This window comes from Homalodisca vitripennis, chromosome 4 (genome assembly GCF_021130785.1).
Source record: "Homalodisca vitripennis isolate AUS2020 chromosome 4, UT_GWSS_2.1, whole genome shotgun sequence".
In the NCBI taxonomy this organism is placed as follows: domain Eukaryota; kingdom Metazoa; phylum Arthropoda; class Insecta; order Hemiptera; family Cicadellidae; genus Homalodisca; species Homalodisca vitripennis.
Window position 1 is genome coordinate 46,137,839 of NC_060210.1, and position 12,332 is coordinate 46,150,170.

General features: G+C 30.7%; 1 protein-coding gene across 2 annotated transcripts in view; it reads right to left on the bottom strand.

Annotated features, from left to right (window-relative positions):
* The window catches only part of LOC124359273, a 297,085-nt gene that overhangs the window by 196,346 nt on the left and 88,407 nt on the right, over positions 1 to 12,332 (bottom strand). For both annotated transcript variants that reach the window (XM_046811889.1, XM_046811888.1), the window contains one exon: positions 1,046 to 1,141. The gene's annotated coding sequence lies outside the window, so the exon portion shown is untranslated. The remainder of the gene's footprint in view (positions 1 to 1,045; positions 1,142 to 12,332) is intronic.

The window sequence follows — 12,332 nt, forward strand, 5'->3', positions numbered from 1 at the left end:
CCCGTATTATCTGTTTTTTTCTTCATTGAAGTTGAAACTATGATTAACCCATTTTACATCATAGATCTATGCAAAAATTCTTCTTTTACGTGTAATATTTATATCCGTCCAAATGTATTATTTACAAGGTCCAAATGTTCTTTCTGGTTATACAATACAAAATATTTTAAATATAATTCTCACCTACAATGGAATATACTTTTAAAAATTAATACATATTTGTATGCATGTACTTCGACTCTTTAAAATATGTCTATCAAAATGTGGTTACCATAACATAAAGGAAACAATAGTTTTAGGTTTAGTACTTATTACATAAGAGTACTCAAAGTTGTTTAAGTAAAGTTGTCTCTTGAAAGTGGCAAATGTAAATTTTATCTAAGTTCTGGTGTCTTTTAATAAAGTAGTGACACAAATAATAATGGAAGAGTAAATGGAGAAATTTAAAAACCATATGTATCAAATAGACTGTATCAAATAATAGTGAATTGACCTGAACTCTACCACACTCTAGCACATGAGCAAATGAACTTGTAACATTAAACTTGAAACATTGCTTAGGCCCTTTTTTGGTCGTAGAATTGTGGTAGACGAATACATTTAAATGTGTGAAAAATACTCATCCAAACTCTTTATAGTTTTTCTTGTAATGTGTAATTTTTAAATGTCTAAACGATGGATTACAAAATAGTTAGAGGTTTTTCGAGATACCCAATAAAAATATCGTAATACTAAAATCCATTGAGTGCGTATTAATCATATCTTATTAATGGAATTCTTCTATAATTCTGTGACTAAAAACAGGGGCGTAAAATGTTTAAATTTACATTATTCTTAAGGGGCATAAAATAAAGATGGCGATAGCTAACTCTTCAGGAATGAACGGTAAGGCTTGAAAATATTTAATAGCATTATAAAATACGTTTAGTAACAAATTAGTTCGTAAATGATCAGCTAACACAACAATATATTGCAATGAATGCTAAATATACTATAGTAGAAATTATGTTTAATGTATAATATAATGTTAGTAAATGAAACTTACCTAAATTAAAATAATCCAAACTGGTAAATAAACCATTTTTTACGAACTGCGAGCTTCAGCTTGTCATTAGTAGTTGGAAGATGGTCATTGGAAGACCTGTGAACAGAACTATTGATTAGAGGAGATCGTGGGTAAAGGTAATCAGTTGATTGGGAAAGAGAAGAAAGGTCGTGATTGATTGACTTGTATTAGATTTATCCTGAACCGCTTGACGTCTGTTCGGTCTCGGGATAACTTAAATGTTTTGTTCTTAGATTTACAAAGTAAGTCTCATTTGTAAAACTCTTAGAAAACTACAGTTAACTACAGAAAACTCAATTAACGGCTACAGTATTGATGACTATGTAGATTTGTATTGACTATATAGTTGAGTATGAAACAGATAAAGTAATACTCGTAGATTCCCCACAAGAATGTTGTACAAACAGCTTTAACTATTTAAACAAGATATAATGTTTATTCCAAAACAAGATGGACAATTGAGAACATATTGAATACAAGCGATGAACTTTCCGTAGACTTAGTATTGGTATTTTTTGCTTCTAACCTTTCATTCACGTGACCACCCAATAAGAAAATAGACATTGGAAATAAATGGTCAAATTTAAAAGTACAAAATATTTATGCAAATTTAAGCTTATAAATTTTAATAATTAATTGTACAGTATTTAGATAGTCTGCAGAGTGAAGTCTCAAGGAGTAAAAAAAATTGGGATCTCCAAAAGTAATACATTGACAGGAAACTCCTAATTTACAAATTTACTTTATTTTTATGCTTATTGCAATTTTATACATAGTCAAAAGGTTTATAAATTGTATACGAGCAATGTATATAACTATAAATTAAATATTCATATGAACTAGTTTGCAAAGCATTACATAAACACTGAAATACGTGGTTTGTTTATCAAAACTTTTATGCTAGGAAATTTTACACTGTGATGAAACATTCCTAAACAACCATTTTTTTAAAGAAGGGTGTTTGTTACATATTTTATAAGACAATGAGAAGGTTCTGGTTTTATCTTATTTCAGAATTTTAAAGGAAGATTGAGGTTTTAAGCTATTTCCTGCATTATATGAAGTTTGTTACAACTGTAATAGGTATTTTACAAAGCAGAATTTGAACTGAAAAAGGAAGTTGTTATTTAGATATCTAGTATCGTGCGTGTTGCAAAATATCGGAAAATACTGCTAAAGTTTCTATATAAAGATCAGTAGTACTATTATGGAAGTGAAATCGATTTTTATAATTTCCAAACAAATGTTTGGTCACAGCCTTTTAACATACTTGTTATGAAGACAGATTAAATAATGTTTTGATAATTTTAAGAGGAGGTGTGGAAGTGTATTATTTTATATTATATCACATATAGTGTAATACGAGTATTGTAACCATATTATAATCAGGCCATAAAACTGATGAACATCAGAATATGGTTATTGTACATTATGTAAATGAATAAAGTCTGAAAGGAATAACATTACTTTTATGCATTAAGAATTAATTTCTTAAGGGAAACCTTTTTTCATATAATTTTTTAAATGCTATAACATTTGAAAAGCTTTCATGCATTTGTTTGTGATTTGAACCGCATTTTACTCATTGTTGGCATTCAATCCCTTAATAACTATGAGTTAATATTAGTTTACTTCTTATTAACTTATAATTATCTTCAAGTATAATTTTAATGTTAGACAATAAAGTCTATGCATCTAAGGAGATTTAAATAATATAATACAAATCACAATACGATATTAACATATAGTAGTTTGGATAAAACATTTCAGATCTAATTAATTAATATTAATTTTTGAATTCACATATCAAATTATTCAGTAGGATTGGCCACTTTCCATATTAACATACTACTTTTTTGTATCTCAAAATGCCCCAAAACAGTAAATTATCTCTATGAGTAATTTTGATCAAATATGCATTAAAATTTTTTTTAGTTGTAATTATTGCAAAAGCTCTGTATTTATCAGCTTTGGGTCCGTGTTGCATAGCCTGAGATATTAATACCTTTACCTTTAACGTCATAATCTCACACGTTTACCAAATTTCAAAAACGGCAATAAAATATAGCCGAGTTTTAAACGCATAGAGATGCAACTGTTGGTATACCAGTTAATACCAGACTATAATATTAATATGTTCGAAAATGGATACGTTTTGAGAAATATTGATTCCATAATCACTTACGGAATTAATTAAATGTATTAAAAAAAAATATTAATGGTAAAGTGATGTTGCATAGTTAAAGGCAATTCTCCGAGAGAAAGCTGCAGGTTGACAACTTCGCTGTCAATGGCCGTTGATGACAGTTTATTGTTGGAGTGCTTTCCGCTGTCACCGGTCTAACTTCCAAACCGATGACATCGCTGACAACTAATTTCCTCTGGGAGATAACGAAATACTGTATAGTAACAACTTAAGGAAATAATAAGAAACATTTTGATATTCGCTCAGCATATTAAGTTACGTTACACATGTAAAGGCAAACAATTTTTTTATTAACATTTCTTAGTATTTTCATAAGAATAACTTATTTAACTGTTTCTGTTTTTGTATAAATTTCAAATTAAACTTTTATTCAGCGCATATCTTATTTCTTTTATAAATTTTATAATTGAAACCAGGAGATTCTGATTTTGATTTTTACGATTGTGTATTCAATTACAATATAACTAATTATATTCTAACTTATATTATTCTAATTATATTCTAAGTCCAAGAATTTTTTGCTGAGAACATACTAAATTTCCTATTTTTATATTTGATAAGTGCTATTTGTAATTTTAAAATAATCTAAAACCAAGATATTAATAATTAATTAAATAGTTGTACAATGATGATTCTCATAACGATTTAAAACATGTTAAAGTCAATTGGCTGAACATAAGTGATACGTTTACCATATAATAAGTGTCGAAATATTTTGCTTCTAACCTTTCGTTCACATGTCTACAAGCATCTTTTCCAAACAATCTTAAGGTTAGTAGCTGCCCTACCTGGATATTTTCCTGCGTAGCAGTTTGCTACCAAGTAACTGTATTAACAAAGCTGAAAATAAAATCCTAACGTGTCCACTTTTTGCACATTAGTAAACTCCAAAAGTAAGTATCAAACATGAAAAATACTTACTCTCTGAGATTCCAATGTTGGCCTCCTTGATTGATCACCCTGTAAGTTACGGAAAAAAGAACAAATGTTTCACGACCAATAAAAGGGCCACCGTACTGAATCAATTAAAATCGTGTATTTGGCGTACATAATTGTAAGAGGCATATTTAAAACAATAATGCCAGTTTATGTTACATACGTATACACTAATATTGTTGCTTTATTGTGTATAACTGAGGGTTGTTTACGGCTCCATATTGTAATGTTACAAGATATTAAATAATGTATGAGAAAACAATTGTTTTAATAGAATCGATAATTTAGTTATGTTTTAGTAAAAATAACTATATTTAACACTTTGAAAGGCCGAAACCTCAAAACTCTTAGAGTTAAGAAAAAGGTGTATTATTAAAGATTATTTTAAATTGCTTGGAGTCCAGCAAAACTTGTAAATGATTTTTATCTTTCGCAATATCTTGGATACAATCTGTGTATAATACGAACGACCACCATCTTATATCTTTGCAATGAATGAGACTGATTATGGTACCATATTGATGTAACTAAATTAAATTTAAAGTATTTTCCAATACAATTCCTAATTGTTTAATAGTAAGACACCTGTAGTGTTTCATGTTTAAAGACAGAAAAATGAACTAACTTTGTAATTCCAAAATGAATCACGTTTTTTCATGGACTTAGAGGAAATCACGTTCCAAGTCTCATAACCTCTCTGAGAAGAGTACGCATGGACGAATAAGGGCAGACAGATAGACTGCCCTTCGACCTATTCACCTCAAAATCAAAAGGGTTCTTCCTTTGGCAAAGAGGAAGCTATGTGCCATATTTCAAATCTATACGACCTTTCTATCGAGATATTACAACACAGACTATAGGACGGACAAACGCGATATCAAAATCCATGGCGAGTTTTCAATAATATATCCTTACGTAATCGCATACATCATTTAGTAATTAAATTATTTATTCGCTTGTGAAAAATATTCAAGATATTAAACGTTAAAATTACTTGATTACTGCAAGTAGCAGAAACATGTATGGGAAAGTGTGGCTTTGTAGTTGAATGCACGACACCTTGCATAAACAGCGCCGTGTATGCAGACGTTCAAATAAAATTGGATGCACATAGCCTAAATTTGTTAAGCGTTTTAATTGTATGGCCAAATTCAGCACAGATACTGATGTGAAAAAAACACAAGGATATTGTATATTATTAACAGTTGTCTTATAATTAAAAATTATATATCATATTGTAATCAGTTATGAGGGATTGAAGTTTGCATTAGCAGTCAACCGCAGTTAATCATTAGTCCGTATCATAATAGGTTAAATCATTAAAAAAATTATATTATTAATGAATAAATAAAAAATGGTGGATTTTATGTAAAATAAAAAATATGTAAAACCCGCTATTTAAATGAGGTACTCTCATTGTTTAAAAAATCCTTAATCTTTTGTAAAATAGTCACCTTATTACTACAGTGAATTTAAGTGTAGGCAATACTGATAGCTTGTTAAGTCTTTTAAGAAAATATAGAATTATTACAACCAATCTTAGTATGGTGGGTTAACAGCCAAAAGTTTTGCATGAATTGTAAAAAAGATAAATTCAATCAAAAGATTCAAGACGTTGGCAGTTCACTCTTGTGGAAAATATCTATCTTGGCCACGACCCAATGTCGATAAAAACGCAATAATGGTTTTATAACTCCTATGTGGTTTGAAGAAATCAGATAACAAATGGTCACATAGTATATTTTCAAACAATAATTGTTGTAACCCGAGATATTATTTCATGCAGTAAATTGTTAAACCATGTGAATCCTAAAAAATAATCTATAACGAGTTTATAGATGGAAACTTACCCGTTGACGTTACCCTAATAGATGGAGACTATAGGGTCATACACATTAGACTGGAAATAAATTACAATGGACATAACCATAATTTTTTTTACGGAAAGAGGCTTCTCAGATATTATGAACATATTTTCTTAATCGCGACAAGGCAAACTAAAAGTTGTCATTCTCCGACTTCACACACCAGTTTCGAATATTTTCCAGTGACCATCACAGGAGTGTTTGGTGCGTATTTTTGTGGCGTTCCTGTTGTTCATCAGGAAACCAAAGATAAAGTGAAACGAAATATATGTTGCTACGCCCATTACTTGAGGCAATACAAACTTTTGTTTAGTCGAGGAAAATTCTCATAAAGAGAATAATTGCCAGGAGAAGCGATAAAACCACATTTACGAGTTTTATCGTATTTCTTCTCATCGAAACTAGTAGCAGCTCTAGTTAGTTCTACTAGTCAGTTCAAAGATGTACTAGTAATATGTGTTCGAGAATCTAATGTACACAGATAGTAGAGTTTATTAGGAACAAATAAAGTTTGTTAGTAGATAAAGTGTATTTATTTAACAGTTTGACAACACATTTTATTAATAGTTAGTACATGATTTTTTTGAGTGAATATTTGTAAAATTGAGCGAAGTCGAATATCAGATATACGTTCACTGAAGTAACGAAAGAATTTCAGCCACCAAATAAGGGTTAAAAAAATTCCCAATGGTTTTACACAGGTTAGTTTGGTTTGATCTCCAGGGCAGTCATTCATTATGCGCTTGCGGCATTAACATTGAATACTCATGTTTCTCGCATGGCCAATCGTCTAGCCTCGTATGTTGCTGTTCCCGTGTTGGAAAACTACCAGGTTTGTTTGTTTACGCATCGGATAAAAAAGTTGAATCCCATAAACCATTCCAGTGAAAATATTATTCAACACAATATTTCACATGTTTTTCAGTATACCAAAGTTAAAACTGAATTTTTTTTACAGCTGTTGTGTATTATAAATGACAATAGAACTACATATTATAATGGTATTGTATTATTATGCAAATGTATTGTTAACATTAAGTTAATTATTTGACAGTCTATTATTATAATGACCACTATATAATATGTTTTATTCAATTTTTTTAATATACCATATGAAGTAAGCTGCCACATGCCACATGCCATGCAGTAAGCTGCTATACTTTTGACAGAACGACGTCTGTCGGGTTAGGTAGTATTAAAACATAAAACACAAATGTAATAGGTAATGAAAACGTTCAAACTTATTTAGGATTCAATTATAAGTCGATTTACAAGAAGAGAAATTATGTTAAAGTTTGTACTTTAATAGTGTGCTGTGTAGAGCTCAATAACTCCAGAAGTCAGAGAAGCGGTCTCCTTGATGAGGTATGCGGGTATTGTCGGTCTCGACTCAAGTCACCGCCCCCTCGTTCACCACAGCTGCCTCGCCACAGCCATTACCTTTATGTTATGTTGTTTAAAACAAATTTTCTTCCTTTTTAACTCCCTTGACAATTTTTAACAAGATCACATCAAGTACTTTCTAGTAAATAGTTCCCAATATTCTTAATATACCAAATATAAGATACATATATATTAAATAATATCAGATAACAACTTTCTTATGAATAAACTTTTCTCATGTCTTACGGTTTACTCTAGGTTAGGAATAAAAACACTTATTAATATCAGTGCTTCTGAGTTTATTTAACAAATATTTAAGTTATACATATGTAAACATAATTTAACTGTAATCTACATTTATATATGAAGAAAGAAATTAGAAGGAAAAAATAATTAAACTTAACAAATATTTTGAAAAGGCTGTGTGCGGTTTTACAGAATTCAAAGCCTGTTTCTTACTCTTCGTACCTCGTGAAAAATTCTTTATTTCCTGATTCTTCTTGAATCTTATTGTTGAAAGTGTCACTTGTGGAATGTACTTCTAAACTAGTCTAACTTCCAAACTGATACCATCCATGACAACATTCGGCAAGCTTCTACATTACTTCTTTATGCTTTTTCACTGTCAGGAAGTAAACCTATTTTCTGAATTTATGTGTCTAAAATTATTTTCATGTAAGTAACGTGAATTCCTGAAGTTAAGATTTAGTCACAATTCGTAAAATTAGCCTCAATTTTGAACGAGCATTGTCTTACCATGAGGATATTCATCGAACATTATCTTCTATTGTGCAATGACTTCTGTCGAACAAATGTTTTAGTCGGGTAAATGTCTTCTGTTGGATAATGGTGAAATGTGGGATGACATCTTCTGTTGAAAAATGTCTTCTGTCGGACAATATGTTCTATCGTACATTTTCTTTTGTCAATTATGTCTTCTGTCGAGTAATATCTTCTGTTGGACAATATCATCTGTTGGAAAATATCTTCTGTTGGATAATGTCTTCTGTCGGACAATATGTTCTATCGTACATTTTCTTTTGTCAATTATGTCTTCTGTCGAGTAATATCTTCTGTTGGACAATATCATCTGTTGGAAAATATCTTCTGTTGGATAATGTCTTCTGTCGGACAATATGTTCTATCGTACATTTTCTTTTGTCAATTATGTCTTCTGTCGAGTAATATCTTCTGTTGGACAATATCATCTGTTGGAAAATATCTTCTGTTGGAAATGTCTTCTGTTGGCAAAGTCTCGTATTGGACAACGTCTTCAGCTGGATAATACCTTATGCCGGATAATATCTTCTATAGAACGCTATTTTCTAGTGCAACGTATTTTCTGTCGGGCAATGGTTTCTGTCAGGCGACGTTATCTGTCGGAAAATGTATGTTCTTAATAAGGTTTCTGGCAGACTGCGTCTTCCGTCGCACAATACTTTCTACAGGATGATATCTTTTGTACAATAAGGTCTTCTACCAGATAACGTTATATAAGGGTCAATGCCTTTTTTAGAACAAACTACATGTCTTCTGTAGGGTCAAAACTTCTGCTGGAGAATATCTTCTGGCGGGACATGTTTTCTGCACGGCAAGATTTTCTCTAGGAATCAAGACTCTCAAACTTTGAGGATTATTATGGAATTATTTTAGTTTAATAAAAGGATTCCTTAGCAATTTTAATCAACCATATATGGCTTATTACTAAATGTCCTCTATCTGAATATTTAATGGGAATAAAAATACCCTAAAACTATTTCTAGATACTTAATAACGTTATTTTGAAAACGGCTGCAGACGTGAATCCTCCTTATGAAAATTCGCCAACATCATTAACTTTAAAACGAAATCTATTCCTTCCTTATTCGAAGTATCCATTGAAGAAATAAATTTAGTTTAGACCCTCTTAGTGTCATATTGTCAACGTATATCAAGAAGAGTGCCGAGGCAACAATGTAAATATAGCAACCATCTAATATAATCTGTAAGAAGCCGTCTTCATTATCAAGAAGGCAGCACATTGTTGCCACAGGGGGCGGTAATAGGGTCGCATTTATCTTGGTATACGATCCTGGAGGTGAATCAACCTCCCGAAAGCTGTTTTTGCTGTCTTCACTGGTAACTTCTTATGGATTCTGGGGATAGAAAGTTTATCATTCCAGACAAGATAGTATTTCTTACAATCCATCAGCTTTTGTGCTCTTTTATGTTATTATATAATCAATTCTGTGGCCTACCTAATACATTAAATCGACACAACTTGTTGCAATGCCTCGTCTTCCATTGAAGTTTTTAAAATATATTTTATGAAACGATTTCTCTTTATGTTAGCTTTATTTGAAGGAGTGGTGAGATATGAATAGCTCTTATCTTAATCATTAACATTATTGAAGAATACTCAGAGAATCTAAATACCATATCAAGTCTGAAACAACCAGATGTTATTAATTGAATTAAATTTAGTTGTTCATGAAATAATTCAAAAAAGACTTTTCGAACTATTTAAACTATAATATAATTTTTAAGTTATTAAGTACTGTCTAAGTTATGTATTAACTTTGTGAAGCTAATAGCATGTAATTATCTCGGTGCCCTTACAGTGTAAAAATTCAGATTGATTTAACAATAATTCAGTTTCTCTTAAGGCATTCTTGATGTTAGAATCTTTTTAGTTCAGTTCGACGAATTATCTTTGGCAAAAATTCCTAACTAATTTCTTTAAATATAGGCAGGTTAAATAATATTTTAAGCTAGTCTATATCTGGTCTTAATATGACATAATAAACAAGTTGCATATATTTTTGGTTACTTTTAACATAGTTGACCATATTGATGCTCTTAAAATACCAATCCTATTTTCACAAAATCCCAACTCTAAATTTTTGGCTCCTTTTTCAATTACACTTTTAAACTTCCACAATTCTCTAAACGTTATTTAATGCAGTTTGATGAGGTTTCGTAACATAACACAATCATTACTAGTTTTATGTGCGGTTTATTTTGTTAGTTTAAACTAGAGTAATGTGATTAAATAATTATATAAATAACATTATCTAATAACTTTCTTACATTGTTCTCTACAGACAAGGAATTAAATTCTATTACCAATACAATTATTTGTAAATGAATAGTAAGATAATAGCAGAATTTACAGTTATACATTGAACCATGTGCATGTTATTGCTTAGAAATTAGACTTAACTTAGTTGATTTTGAGGAAAAATGCAACGATTCAACTTGGAGAACAATTCAGAGCGTGTAAGTTATGCTTGCATTTTGGGAAGGGTATGCAAACTGCAGGAAAGCTCCAAACGCTGATTTTTGTGTATATCGATGACAATGTCCAGTGTGTATGATGATGTGTATTGCGTCTTATATAATTTTTACTTGCGTAGGAAAGACATTAATTTTTTTTATTTTTACACAATAATTAGTTACAATATAATTTGTTTTATTAATGATCTTTACAATCATATAAATTGGATTAACACAAAGTTTGAACGTATATTATAATAATGTGATTTGACGATTTTCGATAGGAACAGTTATAAATTATACAGTTGCAACAGTAAACAAATTTTAAAAACATTAAAAATAATTTTATTTGAATTTTAGTCCCAAAAATAATGGCTATAAAGTAGCCACAAGGGTTTATATATGCAAGGGATCTTCAAATAAGTTCCTATGGTTTTTAGGGGAAATTCAATACACACTAGTTACACCTCTAAATAATAGTTAAAAAGAGAATAACCAACAATTTATCAACATTTTTGATATTTTTATACCAAATGAACATTCTAGTTTTTATTATACTATTTTCATATAATTTCAAGCCGAGTTAAATTGAGGAATTAGAAAAAAATGTTTTATTTAATAGTTACTGCCATTCCAGTACATTGTGAGTTAAATCAATTCAACATTTAACATAATATGTTAAATCAATATATTATAATGATATTATTTCACATGTGAAGTAAAATCAGGGAGTCTTATTTATTAAGATTGCAATCATATTTGCTTTGAAAAGCATTCAAGCCACAGTTAATAAATAATTGAATTGGAAGACTCCGTTTCAATACATATATGTTAGTATCTCTTAGAAAAAGGAACTGAGAAACCTCTCATTGCAATCAGTCCTAAAAACTACCTTTGCTGTGCTTCCGGAGTGACAGAATATTCAGAAAGAGGGTAGGAGCTGACTTCTGTCAAGATCCATGAGAAAGAATTTTGGACACTAATCTCAAATGTTCCAATTTCGAATGTCAAAATGTCTCCTTGAAAGAACGGAAGGCTTGCCAAGGACCAGGCACTCCAGTAAAAGCGAGTAGGGGTGGCACGCCCTTATTTCTAGATTAGCAACTGCCTTTAACATTAAGGGAGTCCCACCAACTACAACAGTCCTCTTCCACAATAGACTAAACATATAGATCTACCCTTGCACACCAAAAAATTTAGAAATGTGCAGTTAAAAATATGAAGCTCCTGAGCATCCATAAGGCTGCCCTGATTTGACGGATGGGTTTTATGTTTACCCAATGTAGGTTCAACTGGAAGGTATAAATCAGCCCGAATTGAACCCTCCTGGAACTCTAAATATATTATTCAAAGTCAATATGGCTCAAAAACATTCTGTAAGATGCGTTTTCTCTGCTGATCTTGCTTAGCACATATTTCTAAAATTAAATTTTATTACTGCTCATAAACATGCGTTTTACTTGGACCGTCTGTATTAGGAATTACTTAAAGGAATAATTGATGATCGCTTGGAAAGATATTTTTCTTGAAGTAATCGTCGCTAAAATTGACTTTTCTCCCAGGGCTACTGAACCACAGCATTATCTCGTTACTATGCTGCCTGGCTTGACGTGTTAAAGTA